The 13,444-nt window shown below is 43.3% G+C and overlaps 1 long non-coding RNA gene across 1 annotated transcript; it reads right to left on the reverse strand.

Moving 5' to 3' along the window:
* Positions 1–5,103: 5,103 nt before the first annotated feature.
* LOC113895041 lies at positions 5,104–11,553 on the reverse strand. Its single transcript, XR_003511745.1, has 3 exons — positions 9,077–11,553; positions 7,383–7,488; positions 5,104–5,912 (listed from the first exon to the last, which is right to left on the reverse strand). It is a non-coding gene; the product is annotated as an uncharacterized LOC113895041 (long non-coding RNA).
* Between the last annotated feature and the right edge of the window lie 1,891 nt (positions 11,554–13,444).

The raw sequence follows: 13,444 nt of genomic DNA on the forward strand, positions 1-13,444 counted from the left end.
TTGCCAACTTTCTGCTTTGTCATCATAAATGTGTATTTTAAGATGAGAGGATAGAACATATTTTATTTCACAATTTGCTCACTTGAGTTATAATTTTTAAATATTTAGACATATGGTGTGTGGGCCTCCATTTGGACTCTTGCTCCAAAATGTACAATTTTTAGAAACAGGCTTGCAATTAAGACATATGAAACAGTTAGTTTTCTCCCTATCTGGGCTATAAGTCATAGTTGGGTAAAAGGAAAGGTTGCCTTATATCTGGAAGAAATTACAATCATCCTCATCAGATAATTCAATCCTATCTTAATTCTTGTTCTGCTTGAATCTAGTTCTGGAAACTCTTACCCAGTTCAGTTTTATTATCTTAAAGTTATCAGAAAACTCTGCTTGTCAAAGTTACTCTATTTGGACATACCAGATTTCCAGGAATTTTACATCATTTCTAGAAACAACATAATACTTATTTGACATGCTTCCCATGCCCAGACGATCCCCTGGAAAAGGAAATGGGAACCCACTCCAGTATTCTTGCCTGGAGAATCCCATGGACGAGGAGTCTGGTGAGCTACAGTCCATGGGGTCACAAGAGTTGGACACAACTTAGCAACTAAACCACAACCACCCATGTAATTTAACATGTGTGTGTGTGTGTGTGTGTGTGTACGGTCCAGCCCTCTTAGCTAATCAAAGACCTGACATGAGAGAAAAAAATTGACAGGACACAAGAGCTTTGTTTTCTCAAGGCAGATCACTGAAAAGGGAAAATCCCCTGCTTAGAATTTCTCATCAAGAACAGACTGATAATCCAAAAACTCATGTAAGCCAATAGAGAATTCTGTAGTACATTATTACAAAGAAACTCAAATATTTTGTATCAAAGTTTGCTAACCCACACAGATTCTCTGATAATTGATCACATTAGCATAGGAAGCAGACACAGAATATAGCAGGAAAACATTGAGTTTGACCCTGGATTTTTCTCTTAGAATAATTCCTCCACTTCTCTTACCATCTTTTACCAAAAACACACATGCTACTTTTCATATGCAGTCATTTTGTTTCATTCTTATTATTTCTAGTAGTTTTATACAAATCAATTTTTGGCTACCACAGTCTGTATTTTTAGAAGTCTCTTTTACTCACTTTTATATTCATCACTTTCCTGCACCTTCTCTTAATCAGGCTTTGTCATCACCTGGATCTTAAATCTGCGACATCTTTTGTCCTAGCTTTGCAAAATGTGATGCTAAGATCTCTAACTTATTACCCTGCTTTTCCATCTTGTCTTCCCTAAGCTAGCAGAGCAGTGGACAACCATTTGTCACTTCATCTTTTGATTCATCCTCATAGTAAGTTTTTTCAATATGACATGTACATGTTCACCAATAGATCCAAATATCCCCAGTTCCTCTACAAGAAGGAGCAGAATTCTAATGATATCAACTACCAAAAAGTTATGGGAAACCATTTAAATCATAATTTTTGCTAAGAAGTTCACCTAAAAACTTCTACCTCACTTATTCATCTAATTCATTTGCTCTTAAATCATACCTAGTTTTAACAGTATATTAAATTTAGTTTACCCAAAACAGCTGCATTGTAGTCAATAATGATAATTCTGAAGCACGCCCACTCCAATCAAACCAACAGACCTAAACCAGCTTTTACCTATCAAATATTAATACTATCCCAAATCATGAGAACTTGAAAACACCTGGGCTGGTTTCTGAGCATATACTTAATTGAGAGAGCAGTTCTTTGCCTTTAATTGAATAGAGCTTTTTACAAATAAATCTTAGCAATACCATCCAGAGGTTTAAAAAATTACAACATATCTATTATATGCATACATAGATATATAGACAAATAGACTTTTTTTCCCTTTTTTTAAATTTTATTTTTAAACTTTATAATATTGTATTAGTTTTGCCAAATATCGAAATGAATCCGCCACAGGTATACATGTGTTCCCCATCCTGAACCCTCCTCCCTCCTCCCTCCCCATACCATCCCTCTGGGTCGTCCCAGTGCACCAGCCCCAAGCATCCAGTATCGTGCATCAAACCTGGACTGGCGACTCGTTTCATACATGATATTATACATGTTTCAATGCCATTCTCCCAAATCTTCCCACCCTCTCCCTCCCCAACAGAGTCTAGACTTTTTTTTTAAGTTATCCACTTTTCAGGTAAAAACTCAAAAGAATAGTTGAATCACCATGACCATCTCAACTGGACTTGTTAAAGTTACAAGCTCTGATGGCAAAAGTGTTCTACTAAAGATTTTTATTTGCAAAAAGGATCCTTTTAGGGGCTTCCCTGCCGACTCAGTGGTAAAGAACCTGCCTGCCAATACAGAAGACTTGGGTTCAACCCTGCTTTGGGAAGATCCCCTGGAGAAGGAAATGGCTACCCACTCCAGTATTTTTGCTTGGGAATCCCACGGACGGAGGTGGACTACAGTCCCATGGGGTCTCAAAGAGTTGGACACAACTTAGCACGCGTGTAAGGATCCTTTTGGAGCTATTTTTGGAGTCTTTAAGTTTCTGCAAACCAATTGAAAAGTGCATTCCATTGTCTCCAAGAGATTTAAGATCCTCTTTTTTTGCTTTGAAGGTGTATTTATCTATCATTTATCTATTTATCAATAATTTGGAATTGTAATGGCCATTACAATTCCAAATGATTCAAAAGTTCATCTATATATATAAACATATATATTTTTTTTCCCCCAGAAAGGCACAAGAGCCTGACCCAAGCACCAGGGGAAACTATCTTGGTTTGGATTCCCTAAAATATCTTCCAGAGATTCGTGTCCGACTCTTTGCGACCCCATGGACTGTAGTCTACTACCCTCCTCCCTCCATGGGATTCTCCAGGCAAGAACACTGGAGTGGGTTGCCATTTCCTTCTCCAGGAGATCTTCCCAACCCAGGGATCAAACCCGGGTCTCCCACATTCCAGGCGCTTTAACCTCTGAACCACCAGGGAAGCCCCCAAATTAACTTGAACTTTGCAAAAATCTCAGAGTGTTAAAAATGACTTCTTAAACTGGTAACCATGAGGAGCCTTGTTTTCCAACTGTTCTTCCCAAATACACAGAATGACATGTTATCCCTCCTTTTAAAGAGGATCAGTGGGTTGACCAAGAAACTTCAACAGAACATGAACAGAAGAGGAACACAAACAGCAGTGGAACAGTGTGCATGATAAAGTTGGAAAGCGTATTACACAAAGAGTGAAGCTCAGACTTACCAGGGACTCTGCGCTTGGCGGGAAGACAGAGGCAGAAAGGGCTCACGGGAGGCAGCAGCCAGGTTGCCCACTGGCTTGAGGTTGCAGGGTTTGTCTTCTTTGAGCCCCACTTCAGGCATGATTAAATACCCTTGGTTCAGAAGTGGCCATATCATAATAAAACCAATAGTCAGCAACTAATAAAAATTATTGCCCACATTCTGAACAATGGTTTGCAAACCGAGAGCACCCAAATGAGAGCATGGAAAAAGAAGCACATGTGATTATAAACGGCTTATATAGTGAGAAGACAACGTCGTCACAGTAATTGGTAATTAAGCTAAATTAATGACTAAATTGGTTTTGTCTGCTCAGAAAACCGTCAGGACTGGTCTCCATTTGATTTCAATTTTAACACAGGTTGTATAGCATAAGCCAGATTCCCTGGGGAACAGACTCCGAGCAAAGCACACTCTGTTTTAAGAGGTGGTCATGTGCATGCGTGCTAATTTGTTTCAGTCGTGTCCAACTCTGTGTGACGCTATAGACGGCAGCCGGCCAGGCTCCTCTGTCCATGGAATTCCCCAGACAAGGATACTAGAGTGGGTTGCCATGCCCTCCTCCAGGGCTCTGCCCGACTTAAGAATGGAACCCACGTCTCTTACATCTACCTGCACTGGCAGGTGTGTTCTTTCCCACTAGCGCCACCTGCGAAGCCTAGGAGGTGGTCACAAGCCAACCTCAATTGAAAGGGGGTGGACACAGACCCAATCTTTCAATGGGACGAGTGTCAAGAAATTGCAAGCAAGTTTCTAAACTGCCACAGTCTTCAGCAGGTTGCAGGCTGTCTGTAGCTGCCCCCATGGAGACGGTGAGACTTTCCAGGAGCAAAAAATGATCCATAGTAACATAAGCAACCTCTGGTCACAGAAAGATTTCCCCCTATAACAGGAGGAAAGATGTAAATTATTCCAACGTCCTTGCACAATTACTTTACCTCTAATCTTAGATCTAAAACAAAGTGCATCCAAGGACTTTCTAACTCCAAAAAGCCTTGAGATGATGAAAACTGCTGGAGAGTCTGGGACCAGTTTATCTGTGGACTTCATTGTTTAGTTGCTCAGTCATGTCTGACTCTTTTGCGACCCCGTGGACTGTAGCCCACCAGGCTCTTCTGGCCATGGGATTTCCCAGGCAAGACTACTGGAGTGGGTTGCCATTTCCTTCTCCAGGGGGTCTTCCTGACCCAAGGATCAAATCCACGTCTTCTGCTGCTGCTGCTGCTGCTAAGTCACTTCAGTCGTGTCTGACTCTGTGCCACCCCATAGACGGCAGCCCACCAGGCTCCCCCGTCCCTGGGATTCTCCAGGCAAGAACACTGGATCGGGTTGCCATTTCCTTCTCCAATGCATGAAAGTGAAAAGTGAAAGTGAAGTCGCTCAGTCGTGTCCGACTCTTAGCGACCCCATGGACTGCAGCCTACCAGGCTTCTCCATCCATGGGATTTTTCAGGCAAGAGTACTGGAGTGGGATGCCACTCCCTTCTCCTGCATTGGCAGGCAAATTTTTTTTAACATTGAGCCACCTGGGAAGATCACGTGTAGATTATTGTCCAATTCAGGTGGAAACTAAAACTCTTGGCCACTAGATTGATTTGATCGCCCGCAGGATTCTTTTCCTAATAAAAATCTGCCCACAGGTTGTATAGCATAAGCCAGATTCCCTGGGGAACAGACTCCGTGCAAAGGTTTGCATGTTCAAAGTTTACTGGGGAGTGTTTATCCCACATAGTACCTATAAGGTATTGTGTGTTTCCTATTGTTCCTGTAAAAAGCAAACAAACAAAATAATACAAACAAGGCTTAACTCAGCACAATTTATCGTTTAATAGTTTTAGAGATCAAAGTCCAAAATCAGTCAGCAGGGCTGCCTTCTTTCTGAAGTTCTGGAGGAGAATCTGTTTTCTTGACTTTCTCATCTCCTAGAGGCCACCTCCATTCTTTGGCTTGTGGCCCCTTTCTCCATCTTCAAAACCAGCAGCATAGCATCTTCTCTTTTCTCTGAAATCCTGATTCTCTCTTAGAAGGACCCTTGTCCACCAAGGATAATCTCTCCATCTCCACATCTCTAACTTAATGACACCTGCAAATTCCTTTTGCCATGTAAGGTAACACATTTATGACTTCTGGGAAGTAGGGTTAGACACCTGGGGGAAGCCATTCATTATTCTGTCTACCCTAGAAAGGAAAGAAGCAGACTGGGCAGATGCAGTTGAACTCTGATGTAAGTACAACAGAGACCTCAGCCAATCACACAGATTCTAAACCAGGCATGCTCTTCAGAGATGTCCCAGACTGAGGCAACAGGCCAGGTCCTTATAGCCCGCAAGTAAGCCAGTCAGCAAAAATGACTCCCCCTTGGGGAGGGAACATAAATAAAATCCTGGCAGTTCCCGTCCACAAAGGGCAATACCTGGAAAGGTGCCCAGGTGTCATCCAAGAATGGGGACACTCTTGGTAACTTGGAGAATGAATGTTTGGGTCCTGCAGGGGGTATTGTGTGCAGCACACCACAAAATTCACTGAAATCCGCCCCTTGCCTGCTCAGATCTGCTTGCTTTGTACAGAAAATCTGATGACCTTGGAATAGCTGCTCCAAGTTTCTAGCTGGTCTCTTTTCCTGGAAAAAACTCACAAGAGAAAATTTATGAGACAAACTGTACCCCGCTACTGCAGCTGGTTTCAGTTTGTGATGATGCTAATAATCACCCTCTTCAATTACCCATTCTAGATTACCCCTGGCTACACCTCTACGGAGAAGGCAGTGCACCCCACTCCAGTACCCTTGCCTGGAAAATCCCACGGACGGAGGAGCCTGGTGGGCTGCAGTCCATGGTGTCGCTAAGAGTCGGACACGACTGAGCGACTTCACTTTCACTTTTCACTTTCATGCCTTGGAGAAGGAGATGGCAGCCCACTCCAGTGTTCTTGCCTGGAGAATTCCAGGGACGGGGGAGCCTGGTGGGCTACCGTCTATGGGGTCACACAGAGTCGGACACGACTGAAGCGCCTTAGCAGCAGCACACCTCTATGGGCTTAGGCGGTTTACATGGTGAGTGAACAGTGTCCTCATTCCTGAAGAGCTTGTTTATCCTGGTCATCATGCCCTTCAAAGGACATGGCTGCTGCAAGATCTATTTATCACCAAAACCAGGCAAGGAAGAACCAAGAGATGCTCCCCAAATCACTGCATGCCAAATGGATTTTTGCCTTCCCCCAAAGTCCAGCCTACTCCTGGAGTTTTAGATCAGTTTCCCCTGCCAGGATGGTGACATCTTTCCTTCCTGCTGGTCTCTTGGCACAAGGAGACTGGAGTGACTGGAATGCTTGCTGGACTCCCCCAGCAGAAGTGTCCCTCTTTGGGAACCAGGAGATATACACTCACAAATCCCTGAGCTGTGAGTTGCAAGGACTGGAATCATACATTTCCCAAGTAGCACAAGCGGCAGTGATTGGGTCCACCCCTGCTTCCACGCCCTGTTTCCCAGGCCCTTGGGTTCCATCAGGAAAGCACACCATGACCTCCAGTGATCTCCTTACTCCACTTCTTGCACTTTGCCCCCTGCAATCTATTCTCAACAGAATGATTAGAATGATCCTTTTGAAACGCAATGCAAATCTTATCTTTCCTCTGCTCTGCTGCTGCTGCTGCTAAGTCGCTTCAGTTGTGTCCGACTCTGTGCCACCCCATAGACGGCAGCCCACCAGGCTCCCCCATCCCTGGGATTCTCCAGGCAAGAACACTGGAGTGGGTTGCCATTTCCTTCTCCAATGCATGAAAGTGAAAAGTGAAAGTGAAGTCGCTTCCTCTGCTCAAAACTCCCCAATTCCCCATTTCACTCAGATTAAAAGCAAAAGTCCTTACAATGGCTTTGAAGGCCCTGCACAACCTGTCTCACCCTTCATCACCTTTCTGATATCATCTCAGGACTCTCCTGCCCAATCTGCTCCACACAGCCTCTGCACTGTTCCTCAGACATGCCAGGCACACTCATAGCGAAGGGCCTTGGCACTGCTGTTCCTTCATCCAGAACACTGCTGCATTAGTCGGAACAACCCAGGGAATGCCACAGTGACAAACAACTCTCACATTTCAGAGTTACAGCAGCAGAGTCTCTGGGTTAGCTGCTGGCTCTGGCCCATGATGTCCCGATCCAGATGCATCCTCAGGGGACTCTTCTATGTGGACTCACTGTCTGAAGAGAAGGGAACATGACAAGTCATGCCCTGACTCTTAACACCCTTCATTGCTACTTATGTCTCACTGGTGAAATCAGTTCATACTCCAGGAAATACGAGATGCAGTCTCCCCACATGAACAGAAGAAGGAGGACAGGGACATCAGGGAGCACTCCTAAAGACAACCTGCTCCCCCAGAGAGGCCTCATGGCTCTTCAGTCACTTCCTTCTGACTTTTGCTCAACTGTCAGGGTCTCAGGGAAGCCTTTCCTGATCACTCTGTGTAAAGTTGCAACCATGCCCACCTACCTCTTACCCTCTCCTGTTTTTTCTCCAAAGTGTCTCACACACACACACACACACATTTATCAGCGTCTGCCTCCCCTTACCAGAATGTAAGCTCTAGCAGGGATAAGCTCTCAACATTTGCTGAGGGACCCACTTGGCTACCTACTCCCATTCATATTAGGATTTTGAAAGATTAATTGATTATGTCTTTTGCCTCCAAACTTCTACTGACCTAATTCAAGTGACAAGAATAAAAAAGTAAGGAAATGATGGCCTATGTTTATGTCCCTTAGATACCCCAGGCTACATATGTGATTCCATAGAGGAGAGAATATGCAAGACAGTTGTAATTCCAACAGGTAGGAAATACATTCTAAGATTTATTAAAACATTTGTCTTCATTAGTTCCAATCTGTAAACCAAGATTTTTCTGACCTATGAATTACTGCCTTCTAACAAAAATTTAATTCTCTCTTCTGTTTTCTCTGCATGTGATAAAATCAAGAGAAAAAGATCCTAAATGAAAAATCCAAGAGATGTCAGTATCTACATTATGGGACATTGTTTTCTTTTCAAATGCTAAATGGTAAGTATTAGGAAATTGTTTAATACATTAAAATAACATGGTAAATGGCAAGGATTGCAGTACCTTGAATGAGTGACTCAAGAGGCAGAGTTACTTAGCAATTCAGATTCGATTACTGATTAGATGGACAACTTGATTACGGATTAGGCTGGACCATAAAGAAAGCTGAGTGCTGAAGAATTGATGCTTTTGAACTGTGCTGTTGGAGAAGACTCTTGAGAGTCCCTTGGACTTCAAGGAGATCCAACCAGTCAATCCTAAAGGAAATCAGCCCTGAATATTCATTGGAAGGACTGATGCTGAATCTGAAATGCCAATACTTTGGCCACCTGATGCAAAGAACTGACTCAATGAAAAATACACTGATGCTGGGAAAGATTGAAGGCAGGAGAAGGGGATGACAGAGGATGAGATGGTTGGATGGCATCACCGACTCGACGGACATGAGTTTGAGCAAGCTCCAGGAGTTGGTGATGGACAGGGAAACCTGGAGAGCTGCAGTCCACGGGGTCCCAAAGAGTCAGACACGACTGAGCAACTGAACCGAACTAGGTGGACAATGCAGGGTAAATTTCTGACCTTATTTTCCTCATTTAAAAATTGGAATAATTAGAGTGGCTGTCCTAGGCAGACTCTCTTGTGAATTAATTAGTAACTGAAGCCCCCAGGATAACGTGGCATTACATCAAGTCAGGTTACTTTTTCGGTCTCCTGTAGGGACAGGAACTGACCTGGATCTCTTTGATGCTGCTGTGTATGCCCCATAGCACCCAGGCAGGGCTCAGACCAGGGAGACCTGGTGGGGTCCAAGCAGTTGCCTGATATAAAGGCACACTGTTGACTGTGGAGGCTTCGTATCTCTAGCCCAGTCAGCTGGATGGCTGAAAAACATTTCAAAATTGCTGTAAGAAAAAAATTATTTCCAATGTGTGTTACCTTGGTTTTATTAGGATGCTACAAAGCATTGTAATCAAACATTGTAATAAAAGCATATCACCTATTTGAGAAAAATGACTTAAAAATGTTGTTATGGAGTTGTGTCACTCACCTGATATGAGCTAAAAATGAACAGTATGGATGTCACTCAGAGACTGGAAAAATAGAAATGAATATTTCCATAGGAAATAAAAGAAAAATAAAAAACTACCAGCAATTGTGTAAGAACAATGGGGAGTGGGTATGTATTGGTTAGAAATCTTTTGGTTACACATGACAGATACCCAAACTCAAACATGTTTTTTTGTTTGTTTGTTTGTTTTGTCTTAAGCAAAAAAAAAAAAAAGTAGGGGAGAAGAGGCCATAGAAAAGACTTATCTGGTCATGAAATTAGAAAGTTCCAAAGTATGTTGGTTTCAGGTGAGGCTTGATCCAGCTGCTGATCAACACTATCAAGAACTTGCCTTTCCCTATGTCTTCCCAATGCTTGAATGCCTTTGTACAAGTCACTGATAATTCTAAAAATTCATCTAGCTTCCATTCTCCATTCCAAATCAGAGATCAATTTCTTTTGGGGAAATAACTTCTTCTGTTTAATCTTCAAGAGAAAGTAATTCCAGGTACCTGTCTCAATCTCTACTGAAACTGTGCTCTTCTCTTCCCCAGTCCTAGGGCCATGAGAAGACATGAATTAAGCTTAGTCAGATAGATGCTCTCTCCTGAGACTTTAGAGCTTAACCAAGGTCCACAAGGAAGGAAGCAGCAGAGGCAGGGCCATATGTCCCAACCTTGCAGCAAAGTCTTTGTACCTGTCCACTGTCAAGCCTGGTTCAACATATTTAGCCAATTCTGGGAGCACCAAAAGCATTCTCCTTTGCTCAGGATGCTTAGGTCCTGCTGCTTGCTTGACAGAGCAATGAGGACTTTCTGGGGATGGCCACGTGGAGGAGAGCCTCCCCTCTCGATGTCCTCATGCACTGTGTACAGTATCTTATGATGCGCCTTTTCCACACCACATTACTGATTTAAATACCAGACAGAGTTCCTTGAGAATGGGGGCCTTACCTATGCTTAGCCCAGTGTCTGGTCAATATTATACATTTAAAACAATATGTTTAATGAAATAGCTGATGCATGAATCTCCTTAGAGAGAAAAGACATGCTGGTATTAAACAATTCTAAATTTTAAGGCAGTATATTATTAAGCACAAATCATAAAGGCTCTATACAAAGTGGGGAACTGCCATAAAAAATAATTTCTGACTGTTTTATGAGAGGTTATTACATAGTCTTTGAGGATCTATGTACCTGTCAGGACAAATCTTGTTTCATCCTTGAAATTTAATCTCGAGCTTTTTCTCAGCAGATGGATATCTCTCTAATAGGGGATAAATATCCATTTTACCACCAGGAAATGCCTCTAATGCTTAGGTACAGGCCTCTTCCTAAATGAAATAGGTAGGTTTTAGCCTTCCAGCACTGCTCCAGTCACCAAGCCCTGGCTGATGACTCCTCGTGGTTAAAGATGCGTTTGGTCCTGGAAGGTGAGCTCTGAGCTCAATGGGGGTCGGCCCCTGCCCTCTCCCACTCACTACAGAGTGACAGCCACATCTAGACCCATTGCGGATGGGCCCATGGGGAGCCATTCTAGTGAGTATGACACGGTCTTTGGGGAGGACCATCATTCAACCCACCATAGACAGAAAAACACACATACTTCATAGCTCTGTCCACAGTAAGGGCCTAGGAGCAGGACACTTGGACGGCAACAAGCACATCTTTGTATGGTACTTCCACTGTTCTGAAGGTCTGTGATTGTTTACAAACACAAATCAGGAGTGACCTTCAAGTTTAGTAAATGGTCAGTTGCAAGATATAATCTGAGGAGTTTCCCACAGCCATCAGCTAGTTTCCATACATGTTTATCATCGTTTCATACTTCTTAGAATGAATTACATTTTTGTAGCACTTTCTCATGTTATTTATTAAGCAATGAACTCTATAAAGTTGGGGACTAAATCTATTTCATTCATCATTCATTTATCCCATGCCCCGAACAGTCCCTGGGACACAGTAGGCACTCAATAAATATGTACTGATTGAATGAATGAGTGAACGAAAGTAGCTTGGACTAGAAGAAGCATGGCCTTTGAAGTTAGACAGATCTAGGTGAACTGTCACCTCTCATTTCCTAATTGATCCAACCTGTCAATCCTGAAGGAAATCAGTCTGAATATTCACTGAAAGGACTGATGCTGAAGCTGCAACTCCAATACTTTGACTACCTGATGTGAAGAACTGACTCGTTGGAAAGGACCCTGATACTAGGAAAGATTGAAGGCAGGAGGAGGAGGAGACGACAGACGATGAGATGGTTGGATGACATCACCAACTCAATGGCCATGAGTTTGAGTAAGCTCCGGGAGTTGGTGATGGACAGGGAAGCATGGTGTGCTGCAGTCCATGGGGTCACAAAGAGTTGGACACGACTGAGCGACTGAACTGCATTGGACCCCATTGGTCACTTTCTCAGCCTAGTTGAGACAGCAGCAAGACTACTGGGTTTGAATCCTGGCTTTACTATTTCCTAGTTGTGTGATCTTGGGCAAGTTGCTTCAGTTTCCTCATCTACAAAATGGTAATTATTAATATAATAACACCCATTATATAATAAAAATATAATATATTAATAATAATATAATACTTCATAGGGCTATATAGCATGTTATGAGTGGCTCAGATGGCTTCACTGCAGAATTCTAACAGATGTTTGAACAAGAATTTCTTCTAGAATACAGAGGGAACACCTCCCAGTTCATTTTATGAACCTGACACCAAAACCAAAGACAGTAAAGAAAAGAAAACAGATTAATTTCTCTCAAAATTGTAAATGTAAAAATCCTTAACAGAATACTAGCAAAGAGAATTCAGCAACATGTAAAAAGAATTAAACCCCATGGCCAAGTGGGGCTATTCCAGAGATACAAAGCTGACTCCATATTTGAAAGCAGACCCTGGAGTCCAGCAAACTGTCAAGCAGTGGCAGTGGTGTCCAGGAGCCTCCACTGAGCAGGTCCTGGGAAGAAGGGGTGTGTGTGTGTACTCAGTGGTGTTCAACTCTGTGACTCCCTGGACTATAGCCTGCTAGGCTCCTCTGTCCACGGAATTTTCCAAGTAATACTAGAGTAGGTTGCCATTTCCTACTCCAGAGGATCTTCCAGACCCAGGGATTGAACCTGTGTCTCTTGCCTCTCCTGTCCTAGCTGGCAGATTCTTTACTACTGCACCTCCGGAAGGTGAGGCCAAGCAAACCCTGCGAAGTGAAAAAACTGGACTTAATACACATGGCTTTTGTTCAAAGAATAAAGTGCTGCACTCCATACATCAGGTGACACCTGGCTTGTACACCTAATGCTTATCTGTTTAAGAGCTTCGGACACAGAAGGCATGGGAACAAACAGGAGAAAGGCTGGCTTGAGGCTTCAGATGCTAAATGGGACAGTCCAATTTCCTAAGGTCAGTGTGACCCCAAGAAGAGGATCCAGGAGCAATGACGCTCCAGGCAATAAGCTGGCACTTGAAATATATGGAAACCAATTCTGAATTTTTTTTGTTTAGAAACTTCATATTTACACTTTGAACCACATCCCTAATCATTTGAATTTGAAAACATTGAGCTGGCACCTTTCCTAACCTATACCAAAGGTAGAGATAGAGACTGGTAGCTAATAAAGTTCATCTCTGTATGAAATACATTGTTACCAGACCCTCTGCCTGGGGTTCATCTCATAAGAAGAAAAAGTTCCCAGCTGCCCCTGGGAAGTCTCTGAATATCAGTTCAGGACAGAAAGTATCACGCTGGGCACCTTGCCTGCAGCCCCTCGGCACTCTCCATCCCAGCTTCAGTACAAGCTGAGAGCCTCCTCCCTCCCTACAGAGGCACAGCTCTCAGCACAGAGCTGCTCTGCCCTGAAATCAGGAGTGCTGAGGAGGAGTTCAGCTGGGAAGCAGCCCTCAGCAGTGAAGGGTGGGAACTGGAGGGTGAAAATCCCAGCTCCCACTTTGCTGGGAGGAATAACTCAGGCAGGTTCTTCACAAAGGTTAATATGCTTACAACTCCCTCGGGAAATAGAATAATATGCAGCTTCTGACTTAGCATCCTT

This window comes from Bos indicus x Bos taurus, chromosome 7 (assembly GCF_003369695.1).
Source record: "Bos indicus x Bos taurus breed Angus x Brahman F1 hybrid chromosome 7, Bos_hybrid_MaternalHap_v2.0, whole genome shotgun sequence".
Classification (NCBI taxonomy): Eukaryota; Metazoa; Chordata; class Mammalia; order Artiodactyla; family Bovidae; genus Bos; species Bos indicus x Bos taurus.